This window comes from Chelonia mydas, chromosome 17 (assembly GCF_015237465.2).
Source record: "Chelonia mydas isolate rCheMyd1 chromosome 17, rCheMyd1.pri.v2, whole genome shotgun sequence".
NCBI lineage: Eukaryota > Metazoa > Chordata > Testudines > Cheloniidae > Chelonia > Chelonia mydas.
The window spans coordinates 15,365,287-15,379,470 of record NC_051257.2 but is presented as its reverse complement, the minus strand read 5'-3'; positions in this window follow the sequence as shown (position 1 = coordinate 15,379,470).

The window sequence follows — 14,184 nt, the reverse complement described above, 5'->3', positions numbered from 1 at the left end:
GACACCAATGCACCAAGGGCTGTGAGGTAAGGAGGGTGGGTAGTAGAAATGTCCTTTGTCATTCTAGTTTCCCCACACCATCAGAGACTCCTCCCTTATTCCAGGATTGCGAGCAGCAGAGAGAAGGGAAGGAAGGTATTATGTTGTTTTCCTATCCAGCTATTTTGTTGTCAGTGTTTAGCGTTACTTCTAGGCCCACACTAATTTCATCTAGCTGTGCTTGGACTCTGTGTTCCAAATGGTCTCTCTATTTCTCCATCTCAGAAGGTGGTATTGGCTCATCTGTATAGTTCTCTGGCTCAACACTTGCCTGGAATGGACAAATGAGAACTCCTTTTAAAATTATTAACCTAATTTCATCTCTTGTGATATTTTTAAGCACTAAAACCTTGCTTCGGTCATTTATGGGCAAGATGATTCTTCATCTCCTATTGAAACAATTCAATCCTCTTCTCATAAATTTGGGGAAGTAACAATTAATGAGAAAGAAACAGAAAAGATTGTGTCACCTCACCTCCTGACGCTCTTCCCCAATTAAAGAAGGATACCCAAACAACCAGACCTGTTTAAATAATCATAATAAAAAATGTACCAAGCTAGGTTTTGGGGACATAAGTTTACGCTGTTGTCTTCTTGGAGTACGGTCTAATGAAGTTATAAAAACAGAGCCATTTGGATGGGGGAGTAGAAAGCTGTATAAAGGAGCACAGTAACAACATGCTTCTTAACTAAACTACATTCCTCTTCCCAACCCAACCTAAATAAAGCAATTGGCATGTAGCATTTTGTGCAGATGGCTCAGAAGTGGCACATATACAACTGAAGCTTTCTGGCATGCAGAGAACTGGTTTGTATTTGCCAGGGAGCTCGCCAGCCAGCCAGCAGCTGGATTTAATTTGGAAAGGAATTGTCCACAGTTATTGCACAAATAGCAAAGAGCAGGTTTTTAATCATCCTTAGTTCCTCCCTCTTAAGTGTCATCCTCTGAGTTGTAAATGAGAGGGGCTGGTCAGATGAAATCTGTGAAGAATTTTTCAGAAGCTGTCAAATGAAGCATGATTTCTTCATAGATTATGAGGCCAGAAGGGACCGTTGTGATCATCTAGTCTGACCTCCTGCACAACACACAGGCTATAGAACTTCCAAAAAATAATTCCCATTTGAACTAGAGTACCTCCTTTAAAAACACATCCAATCTTGATTTAAAAATTGCTAGTGATGGAGAATCCACCACAACCCTCGGTAAATTGTTCCAACCCTCGTTTAAAATTTGCACCATATTTCCAGTCTGAATTGGTCTTGCTTGAAATTCCAGCCATTAAGACTTATTTGTTTGCTAGACAGAAGAGCCTATTATCAAAATTTTGTTCCCCATATACATACATATATTTAAACTGTGATCAAATCTCCCCTTAGCCTTCTCTTTATTAAAGCAAATAGATTGAGCTCCTGAAGTCGATCACTATAGGTCGTTTTCTAATCCTTTAATCATTCACATGGCTCTTCCCTGAACCCTCTCAAATTTATCAACATCATTCTTGAATTGTTGACACCAGAACTAGACACAGTATTCCAGCAGCAGTCGCACCAGTACCAAATACAGAGGTAATGTAACTTTCCTATTTGTACTCAGTATTCTCTGTTTATGCATCCAGGGACAGCATTACACTTTTGGCCACAGCGTTGCACTGAGAACTTATATTTAGCTGATTATCCACCATGATCCACAAGTTTTTTTTCAGAGTCACTATTTCCCAGGAGAGAGTCCCCATCCTGTAAGTATGGCCTACATTCTCTGTTCCTAGATTTAAATTTGGCCATATTAAAATGCATGTTTGCTTCTGCCCAGTTTACCACAATGTCCAGATCACTTTGTAAGAGAGACCAGTCCTCTTCATTCCTAACCACTCCCCCAATCTTTGGGTAATCTGCAAACTGTCACTACTGATTTTGTTTTCTTACGGGTCACTGATAAAAATATGAAAGGGGCAGGAACTGATCCTGGGAGGACCCTACTAGAAACACACCTGGTCGATGATGATTCCCCATTTATAATTACATTTTGAGACCTGTCAGAGAATTTTTAATCCATTTAATGTGTGCCATGTTAATTTTTTAATCAGTGTCATGTGGTACCAAGTGAAATGTCTTACAGAAGTCTAAATATATTAAATCAACACTATTACCTTTATCAACCAAACTTGTAAGCTCATCAAAAACAGATATCAAGTTAGTTTGACAGGCTCTATTTTCCATAAACCCATGTTGATTGGCATTAATTATATTACCCTCACTTTATTTTTTTTATTAATCAAGTCTCATATCAGCGGTTCCATTATTTTTGCCTGGGATCAATGTCAGGCTGACAGGCCTATAATTACTCAGGTCATCCGGTTTAACCTTTGGAAATATTGTCATTACATTTGCTGTCTTCCAGTCTTCTGTAGCTTCCACTGTGTTCCAAGATTTATTGAAAATCAGCAACAGCAGCCCAGGAAACGACTTTGCCAGGACTGAGGATGCCACAGCACTTTTTAGAAAAGTGGGGTTCGCCAACTGAAGGGTCCTGGGACAAATTCAATTCAGATAATTCCTAAATTCCCTGTGCAATTTCAACTACAAGTTATTTTTAAAATTCACTTCCCCTCCAGAGTGTGTTCTGCTAGGTCAGAGGTGGGCAAACTACGGCCTGCGGGACCCTCCTGCCTGGCCCCTGAGCTCCTGCCCCAGAAGACTCGCCCCTGGCCGCTCCCCTGCTGTCCCCTCTCCCCCGCAGCCTCAGTTCGCTCCGCCACCAACGCAATGCTCTGGGTGGCGGGGCTGCGAGCTCCTGGGGCAGCGCAGCTGCAGAGCCCGGCCTGACCCAGTGCTCTGTGCTGCACGGTGGTGGCGGCTGCATGGCCCAGCTCCAGCCGGACGGCACGGCTGTAGCACTGCCAGCCACCGGTGCTCAAGGCAGTACGGTAAGGGGGCACGGAGAAGGGGGTTGGATAGAGGGCAGGGGAGTTTGGGGTGGTGGTCAGAGGGCGGGGGTGTGGATAGGGGACGGGGCGGGAACAGGGGGTTGAATGGGGGCAGCAGCCCTGGCGGGGCAGTCAGGAAGGAGGGGGGGCTGGATGGGGCTGCAGGGGGCCATCAGGGGCAGGGGTTCCAGGGGCAGTCAGGGGACAGGGAACAGGGAGGGTTGGATGGGGCAGGAGTCCTGGGGGGGAGGGGGCGGATAGGAGGTGGGGGCCGGGCCACGACCCACTCCCCTAACCAGCCCTCCATACAATTTCCAAAACCCGATGCGGCCCTCAGGCCAAAAAGTTTACCCGCCCCCGTGCTAGGTAGTTGCCACGTTCCATGCCTGAGAAAGCTGCGTTTCAGTGGTAGATAATATGATTTTATAAAACTATGTACACATATGTGGATAGGAAGTATCTACTTCTAATCCATCAGTGAAGTTTGTAAAAGGGCTTTGGAATCCACTTGGAAGAAACACACCAACACACGTTTCCTCTTTCTTCACCAGCACCACACTATATTTCTATCTCTTTGTGACTTTTCCTTTCTCTTCCTACACCAAACACAAATTTAGCAACCAACTTAATGCCGATGACTCACAGATTTACCCCTCTACTCCAGACCTATTTCCAGACAAGGATCTTGGCTTGTCTCTCTGGCACCTCCTCGTGGAGGTCTACCTGTCAGTGCCCTCTCAACATGGCTAAAACAGAGCTCCTAATCTTCCCCCACAAGACTTCCTTTCTCAATCACTGTGAACAACGCCACCATCCTGTCTGTCACTCAGGCCTGTCATCTTTGATTCAGACCTCTATAAGTCTTCACATCCAGGCTATATCTAAATCTTGCCGATACTTTCCACACATCATCCCTAAGATTTGGCCTTTCTTATCCATCCCCAAAGCTAAATATCTTGTCCAGGGTCTCATCATCATACATCTCAATTACTGCAACATCCTTCTCTCTGGCCTTGACAAATGCAATCTTGTCCTGCTCGTATCCATTCAGAATGCTGTTATCAATATCATTTTCCTAGTCTGTCACCCCTCTCTTTTCATCCCTCCACTGGCTCTCCCTTCTCTATTACATCAAACAAACTACTTCTATTCATCTTCAAGACCCTTCATGGTCAACCCTCACCCTACCTATAATTTCTCAGTTGCTACTGAGCTGTTGATACTCCCCTCCGCTTGGCTCATGACTCCTATGAAAACTCACGTTTTCAAACATGCACCTTCGTGCTTTCTCCCATGCTGTCCCTCACACTTGGGAGGTGCTCCCCATAAAGATCTGCAAAACTCTCTCATAATCCACCTTCAAAACACTTCTTTGCCATGAGGCCTAAAAAAACCCCTGACAACGGTTAAGCTGCTCCTGTGCAGCAACCAGTGTCTACCACCAATATTGTCTCAAAGTTTTTTTATACTTCCCCATCAGACAATACTTAGATTGTAAGCTCCTTGGGACAGGGACTCACTCTTTGTTCGGTATTTGTACATCATCTAGCACAGTGGGGCTCTGGTCCATAATTAGGGCTCCTAAGTGCCTTGATACAAATAAAAAATAATTCTGTATCACTACTATACATAGTCCTATATTATCTGTTGGTCGGAATCTCCTCTTAATTTCCATTTAGTCCTGTATTATTGTTGTGCATCCTGGATGCTCAGAATGCACATGGGAAAGACCTGTGCTTGGAATTGGTTAAATGGTTACTGAAATGTACTTCTTGTTTCTGTAGCCTATTCTTTTAACAGTCACATTCCTTTTACAGTTGTGCATTTGATAGACTCTACGTGGTGTCCATTTATCCTCATACTTCTGGTTAGGTGGGATCCCCTTTTCTTCTGGCAAATCATGTCAAGCCACTCTCTTTGGGGCTGCATCGTCTTTTCCTTTTGTGGAAATGAGAATAATATCCAGATGCCCCTGCATTTCATGGACTCCAGGAGCAGGGGGCACTGAAAGGCTATGGGCAAATTAATTGGTTGAAGCTTAACAAATATGACCACTTTGGAAATATTAAACGGATAAAAAGTATTGGTAAACATCTCCCATTTGCAGCCCGTTCCTGCGGTTGAAGTCAATAGGAGCAGGATCGAGGCTTGAAGTCCACTGACGCCAATGGGAATCTTTCAGTGGGATTCCTATTGAAGTCAAGGAAAAAGACTCTGAATCTAGCCTTTAATGCAAGACAAGTATCAATGCCTTTGGTTTTTAGTGATCACCTGGAGGGTGTGGCCTATGTTATACAAACACACGCCATCTCTGGAATGCAGTTGTTAATCTTAAAGGGGAGCAATTGTCAATGGCAGCTCAAAAAGCTACCTAGGGTAAATGACGACAGATCTTGTCAACTGCATGTTAGGGATACAGTCACCATGGAAACCTGGGAGAGTAATTCTCACTTGCTACCAACAGGAGAGTTTAAAAGCTCGTTGTTGATAGTTTGATGTGTTAGCAGCTGATATGGTAAGTGTGCTCAGATGTCACGTCACCTACGGGATGGGGCCTTCATAGGCGAGATTACACAAAATGGCTGTGGGCCGGAGTGCAGGGGTGAGGAGGAGCGCCTTCATACCTGTTAGCCCAGTGTTTAGGGCACTCACCTAAGAGATGGCAGATCCCAGTTCAAATCCTCTCCCTGCCTCAGGTGGAGATGGGGGGCTTGAAGCAGGTTTCTCCCACATCCCAGGTGAGTACCCTAACCACGGGGCTAAAAGTTATGAGGTAGGTCATCCTCTTCCTCCCAGCTTCTTGCTAAAATGGCATAGGCACCTAATGCCGCGAGAGGGTTTGCAGCTGAGAATCCCAAATGGTAGTGGGGGGACGGGACTCCTTAAAGCCCAGATTTAGGTGCCTCTCTCAGCACACATCCCTCAGCTTGGCACCTCTATTTGGCTCACTTAGGTGAAGAGCGGCCTAGCGTGCTGGCTTTTGTGAATCCCATTCTGAGATGTTTCTTTCCCCATTCATTGTCTAAGGAGGGTAGGCAGCGATGCACGATCAGGCAATGACTCACTCAGATCTATGCATGTGCTGGTTAAACTGCCCACCTGTCTCCCACCCCCGGAGCTGTGTATGCTTTTTCTTTTTTGTCCTCCTGCCCCCTCCCACTTCCCCTGCAAGCACTGAGGAAGGAGCGACACCTCCCCAACATGATGATGAAATGACGGACATTTTGATGCAGCATAGTACAAAGGCTGGTCCAATTCCCTGCGTGAGCACAGGCTGGGGGAGCCTATTAAAACAAAGCCTTAAATGCAATCCACAAATGCCTCCTCCCCAATTCTGAAGTGGTGTTTTGGTTCTTTTTAAAAGCCAAACTGCAAAGGAAATACATGGACTGGTGCCTACTGCAGGCTTGACATAACTCAGGCTTTGTGGACTGCAGTGATTTTTCCAGGCACCTAAAAGTCCCCACACCTAAGTTTCTTTGTGATTCCAGCCCACAAAGTATTAACAGTGGGGAGAAAAGGGAAAAGAATGGCTTTCCTTCAGCTGAGAAGCAGTGCCTATTGACTTCAATAGAGCTAGACCCATTCACTGAAGCTTTCGCACCGAGCCAGCGTTTCTTAGGTAATAATACGATATTTTTACATAAGCTAGTTTTGGTACCACTATCAGTATAGTTTAGAATTCCATATACTTAAAGCAGTCTGACCTCCTAGTTGGGTGCAGTTGTGCAGTTTAACAATGCTTATGTAACCCTTCCTCCAGCAGCAACCAGGGCCGGGCTCAATATCTAGGGGTTCCTTTCCATTGATACAACGCAGAACTGGCTCGAGCCCCCACCCAGTAACCTGGGAAAATTACACACTGCCCCGGGGCGCCTCTGAGAGGCAATACTTCCCCACTCGCAAGCACAGATTCTGAGTGTAGAAAAGAAACTTTTAATAAAAGGAGGGAAGTAACGTGGTGTTAATTTGGGAAAACACCGCAAACAGAGTTCATAAACATAAACCATGAGCAAAAGACCCACCCCCAAGTAGGTTGGGCAGTGTCTTTTCCCCTCAGGTTCTTGAGTCCAGCAACCCAAAAGTCCCTTTCACCTGCCCGACCCTTCTTTGCACCCCACTCACAGTCACTGTCCTTGGTCATCTGCAGAGTTCACCTCCCACCCTAGGTGGAGTGGGGTGGGAGGAGTGGGGGAGGGGGTAAGAGAGGCACCTTACGCACTCTGCTGCTCGGGCACTCACTCACCGCCCCTTTCTGTGGGGCTCTGCTCTGGCCCTCCCCGCCAGCCAGGCGGCTGGCTGCTCACCAGCTGCCTGCTCACTGCTCCCACCGGCCGCTCCTACCAGCAGTCTGCTGACTGCTCTCGCCATGCCTCTCCACCTCACCAGCCACTTCTGTTGCCACCTGCCTCTGCTGTGACCAAGGACACAGCAGTCTTTTAGTAATTTTCTGTTCTTTGCAGGCTGGGCAGAAACACTGCCCCATCTCAAGTGATTTCAGCTCTCAGTGGTTTTTAGCTCTTAGCAGGCTGGGAAGAAACACAGTCCTACCACAACTGATTTCAGCTCTGATTGAGCATTTCTAACAACAAAGAGGCTCCTAATTAAACCTATTTAGCTCTTTCTTTGAACAGGGTGGGGGACACATTAAACCAGTCCAGGGAGGACCCTTGGGGAAGGGTCCATATCTCCTAGCTGGGACACCTGTCCCCACTCCTCTTACTTTCAGAGGGCTCTGGCATTCGAGCCTCTGGCTTAACAAGGTCCTTTAAGCTGAGGGTGATCCCCTCATTTGGGACAGGTCAAACACAGCCCTGTCTCCATGCACCCACTCAACAATGCCAACAACAACGGCAACAGCACCCCACCCTCCCAGCACTCAGCACCAAAGTGACTTGTAACCCTTCACCAACCAAAGTTGATTATTTTGAGCAGCACCACTATCTGCCGGGTATCTAAGCAGAGTAGCTGTGTTCATGTAAACCAGTTTGCTCCAGAAGTCTCTCCTGCTCCCAGGTCGCTGTCAGGGAAGAATTTATTCAGACCCTGCTTACACTTACATAATAAGCTGCACAAATGTAATCCCCCTTTTTACTGGTATAATTGCATCCACACTATATTGGTACAAAACTGTGTAGATAAGACTTTATTGCACCCATTTACTTCCATTAGACCTGAGTATGTGCTTAAATCAGAGAATTAGTGAGTAAGTGAACAAACCCACTGAAAGTGGTGGTTAATGCTCCACAAAGTGTACCTTGTTCATTTACCTGAAAAGCGTAGCTCAGTTTTAATTGCTTATAACAATGTTCACTGTGGAATCTGCAATTAAATCTTTGCTGAGAATTAGGAAGACGGTGGCTTTTTGTGTGCACAAGTTATAGGATGTTTGTAAGGGCTAACTAGCAAGATTCTACCGTAGTTACTTTTTCATAAGACTGCTTGAACTGCCAAGAGCTATTTATAAGTAGATGAAGGTAATTGTGTGGATTACAGATGTGCTTTAATATTAGTTCTTTTCTCTAAACTACAACTGAGTTTTTCCACCATTTTCCCGTTTGCTGACTATTGTTGCTTTCTCTCTTTTCATTATTATTGTTTTTGTATTTAACTGTATTTTAAAAACTACTATTTTGTATTCACATCATTAAAATATTAATAGAGACTGTATAGGTGTTTTACTAAATAATAGTCAGACTATTCCAAATTTTGACCCAGTTGAGGATATGGTGCACCATCTTATGATGTTATCTAATACTGACCACAGTCAGAGGGCTAATTTGGTGAGTAGTTACTCTCACTTGTAGTTCCACTGCAGTCTACTACTACTCACATGAGTAACTGATCACCAATAAAAGCAAGGGCTTCACAACTGTTGCATTTCAGAATAGGATAATATCCCTTTAAATGGTTTGTGAGCCCTCTTGTGGCACTCACTGTGTTGTGTAGCATAGAAGTTGCCCAAAACCAGAGTCACACTGTGTATGTAGGTAGGTCTGGTGTGTTTGTGGATGTTTAGTAAATGCGGTTATTTGGGACCCAAATGTGTCAAAATGCTCTCATGTTATTGTGGTGAAGAACAAAAGACAATCTAGCTCAGAGGAAAAAATTTGTTAGAGTTAGTAGAGCCTTGATCTGGGGCACTATGACAACTCCAAATTTCCAAAACCAAGCACACCATTTGCAAGCTGTCCAGGGCAGGGGCTGTCTTTCTGTTACGTTTGCGTGGCACCTCACGCAATGGGGCACTGCCCTACCACAACAGAGACAGATTACTGATAAAATAGGACATTTATATTTGCAATGAATGTACAGTTAAAGATTCATCTAAATCTGTTAGAACTTCTAATGTGTTGATTAGTTTAAAGCCAGACAAAAATAAACAAACCCTGAAGCTGCTGTTCCTAGCAGGGTTCTCATGTCAAACTGCAAAGGGTGAATTACCTTTAAAATTCAAATTAGCCAATCAACAACTGAGAGTATGGAACAGATTGTCTGGCTCCCAAACAAGACAAACTGAACATCAACATAAGAAAACAAAGGGGGAAGGAAAGCTGCCATGAAATCAATTCAAATTAGCCCATCCATTTATTTAAGTGATAGCCCATTTTGTGCCTTATGGTACAACTGCCATGCATGAACCATGGTCTGGGATCTCAATAGTTGCAGGAAGAGCTTTAGTAGGGGTAGAGAGAGAGAGAGAGAGAGAGAGAGTCTGGACTATTAAAAGTAATTGCAGTAAAATCCCAGATGCTTAGTTGTAACCAAATAAAACTGGACACTACTTTGGGGTGGATACAACTGAAACAAATATGACAGTTTTTCATCTGAGACCCCTCTTTTCTCTTCATTGCTTTCCTCCCATATTCATTATTAAAACAGTAGGCATCTGATTAGAGCTGCTGATTGATTAATTAATAATCAAAGTGTCCAGAAAGAATTTGGGCAGATCAAAAGACTGATACATGTATGAGCCAGTTCCTGGCCAGTCTTGTATTTTTCACTCTTGTTATTTTCATTGAATTCAGATGTACCAGAATGCAATGTGATGTGACACTTCATCTCACAATGCAATTCGTCACATAATTTGCTGAGACTCGCTGTCTTTGAGTGGGCAATGTGCCAAGATCTGACACCTTGTTAGAAAATAATCCATTCCAATGGACAGATTTTGTCCATTAAAATCTATTACTATTTCCCTTTTAGAACCCAGCTGCATCCATTATAGAAAATTGCAGTAAAATGGACACCATGCATATGCCATTAAAAAAAGGAAAGGAATGTAGCTTTTCATTATTTTAAATTGCAGATATTTTCCTCTGATATGTGAATATTTTTGTTCATTTCAATTTGGTCCTTATTCATGGCAATAGCCCTTCAATAATGAACAATGAAAGGGACATATGTTTGCACTTTATTCCCCCCCCACCCGGGTCTACCACTGAGTTTTCCTTCGACAAAATGCTTCACTTTAAAGTGCATTCATAATCTGAGCTGTTTTAAACTGCCACTCAATTCTCTGGCCATGTCTACACTAGCGATAGATCAGCGCTTCTGCAATTGATGCAGCAGGTGTCCATTTAGCAGGTCTAGTGAAGATCCACTAAATTGACAGCAGAGCACTCTCTGCAGAGCCATCCCGTCCATAGGACAGACCGGGGCAACCGCCGCAGGCCCCATGCTTTGGGGGCCCCCACGCCGCCTCGCCGGATCCCGGCATCACTTGGGGGAGGGGGCAGAAGGCGGAAAGAGGCGGAGGCTTGGGGGAAGGGGTGGAATGGGGGCAGGGCCTGGGCCAGAGGGGTGGGGAGAAGAGGTAGAATGGGGGCGGGGCCTGGGCCAGAGGGGTGGGGGGATGTTGTCCCGGGGCCCTGCACCCCCCTAGGGATGGCCCTGGCTTTCTGGTTATTCTGGTACTCCACCGAAATCAGAAGAGTAAGATAAGTCGATGGGAGACACTCTCCCCATCAATGCAGTGTAGTGTAGACACCACAGCAAGTCGACCTAAGCTGCGTCGACGCCAGTTATGTTATTCACATAACTGGAGTAGCGTAACTTAGGTTGACTTACTGCGGTAGTGTAGACAAGGCCTCAATATCAGAAGGAAGCACCAGAAGATACATTACTGAAAGAAACTAGGATAAACTTATTTTTACAATTTCAAATTTACTTCAAATTCAGCAGGCTCAGACGTGGCTCTTTATTCACCTTAGAATTAAAACCGAGCACTTTTTTTTCTTACTCAGAGGGAGAAAAAAAGGAGGTACTTTTTAAAAATGTTAAACTTCCTTGAGCAGAATAGGATTCTTCATCCTAATGGAGCCGTTTGATGTCACTGGCTTGAATTAAAAAGAATAACTCAAGTGACAATATGATTCTTGTCCCCCCGAATCATTCTGACCAGGCAAGATGCTGCCACAATGATTCAGCTCTGCCTTTGCCCGTACTAGACTGTTTTGGGTACAGTTCAAGAACAGAGATCACAACTTTCACTGCCTTTGACTCGGTTCCTGAGTTGTTATTCCCATCTGGACTCAGCTTCCTCAGAGGTTGGGCAGTTTCCCACCCCACTAATTCAGGCTGTCATAATAAAAGCAGTTTTTGTTGGTGAATGTTCAAAACAGAAAGAAAGTTGGAATGACAGACAATGGGAAATGTAGCCCTCTTACTGGGTCACATGAAAAGCAGCACTACGATAGCTAGAGACAATGCTTGTGTTATAAGACCACTGCCTATCATGCTGACTAATATTGTCTCATTGTTTCCTTGTGCTTCCCTGTCTTTATCCATCTGTTGTGTCTTGTTTTAGACTGTAAGCTCTATGGGGTGGGGATAGACTTTCTGTTCTTTGTACAGTGCCTAGCACAGGGGGGTCATGGTCCAGGATTGGGGTTTCGAGGAACTATGGTAATTTACATAATACGAGTATCAAAGTGTTACCTAAAGCAGAGAAGGACCCAGTTTGCCTCTAACTGCTGTCACCGTCGAGTGCCAAAAGTCTCAGGTTTGGAAAAACAAATGTGTCCCCCAACAGGAGATTTCAGTGGGACTTTGTGTGGGTGTTACGGCCATGTCTACACTATGCAGAGCTATGCTGCTGTAACCCTGAAGTGTAGATGTAGATTACAGCAATGGAAGGTGTTTCTTTCAGTTGCTGCAGGAATTCTACCTCCCTGAGTGACAGTAGCTAGGTCAATGAAAGCATGCATCTGTCGATCTAGCTGCATCTATACCAGGTGTTAGGTAGGCATAGCTACAGGGCTCAGGGGTATGGACTTTTCACACCAGTAGCTATGTCGACTTAAGTTTTAAGCATAGATCAGGCTTGAGGTTCACTCACATGGATCCATTTGCAGGATCAAGGCCCTCTGTCTCAGATCACCTGTGATATTTCCCTTTGTGTGACAAAACAATCCGCGAAATATTGTCAAAGAGCTCTGCCCTCTCCTCTTCCAACATTCTGCATTTGCATTTTTTAATGTAGGTCTTTAAAAACCTTCCCTACACTGAAAAATAAAAGGTGAAAAAAAGGGAACGGTTCATTAGGTATTCCATTGCACAAGGCAGCATTTCTCCTCTATTAAAGTCTTCAGCCAACTGCGTGACTGAATTGGCTGAACATTTCTAAGTGTCCTGTTATAGTCATTAATGTAAATTAGTTATATATTTCACTAGTTAAGTCAAAATCTATAGTCTGGCTGTTAGCTGAGAAACCTGACTAAATTAGCTCAAGGAAATTAAAATAAGAACCATTCAATGGTAGCTGTTAATGAGCCATGACTAACTGAAAAAAATTCTCCTTCCAGTTGCAAAATAGTAAGTGTAAGAGGGAATCACAGTTTGTTTTGTAAATGTACTAAGCACATCATTTGCATTGCCGTAGGCCATTAACTTACCTATAGGTCCCTATGGTGTTTACCACCATCCTATGACAAGCTAAATAGCCTGAGTGGATTTTGGCTGCATTTCTGACAGCATGAATTTGTACTGCAGAGTGACGGTAGCCCAGTTTCCAAGGTCTGAATCCCTGTAGGAAAAGGCACTGGTGATGGAATGGAGCTAATACTAAATACCTTATACACTGTGGCTGATGCTCTGTGCTAAGGCTCCTATGTTGTATTTTAAAGTTGGAGAGTGGCTGTCGTTTTATTCCACTCTTCCTCGCAGCTCCCAGGTGCAGCCATTCCCCTGGGTGCTTCCATGGCCGATTAGAACTTCTCCAGCAGTTGCAGATTCTGACCTCTGTTATCAGAACAATTCAGCCCCGGTAGAAGCGCTCTACTCCCTTGTTATAATTAAGCATGGCCACACTGGTTCCAGTGAAAGACACCCAGCTTAACACACTCACCAGCCACCAAACTGAAATGGACTGATCCTTCCCACAACTCTTAAACCAAACCACACTTACATCTTTCATTTCTATTCCAGGCCTCAACCAAGATCAAGGCCTCATTGCGCTAGGTTCTGTGTACACATATAGAAATAGATAATCCCTGCCGAAAGATCTTACAGTCCAAATATTATACATGAGATAGAAAATGGACGAATTATTATTACCCACTGTAGAGACTATGGAAAGTCTAAGTGTCTTGCCTAAGGGAGCATAGGAAATCTCTGGTAGAGCTGGGAGTTGAACTCAAGACCATTGAGTTGGTACCTTAACCATCTTTCTCTCTCTTCATTGAGTCTTCATCTGTCATACTAAACATTCACCCTGTCAGTCAGGACAGAAACGATCACCAGATCCTCTATTTTGACCTCCCGCACACCACAGGCCAGCAACGCCACTCAGCATCTGCGCACTAAACCCAACAATCAAAATCAGACCAAAGTCTTACAGCCCACAACTGTTAATTGAGGGAAACCTGAAAACAGTGTCAGTCCCTCACAGGGAATAGCAGAATATCTTCCATGTTCTTTAGCTTGTGAAAAAGCTTGTTTGGTTTTTGTTGTGTGCCGTTATTTCTAGGGAAAATGAACATTTTAGGTCTCCCCTACCGGTTATTATCCTGAAATGTATTAATCTTTGTAGAGAGAGAAAAGAACTCATTAAAAAATTAATATTTAGCATTTCTAAAATACTTTTCATCTTCAGGCTGTTTTAGAACCATTAGCGAAGCTTCAATGTACCCTGTGAGATAGGCGGTCAGGGTTATTGATCCCCATGTTATGAAGGGGGAAAGAGAAGATGAGAAGTGAAGCTACTCACCCAAAGTCGCAC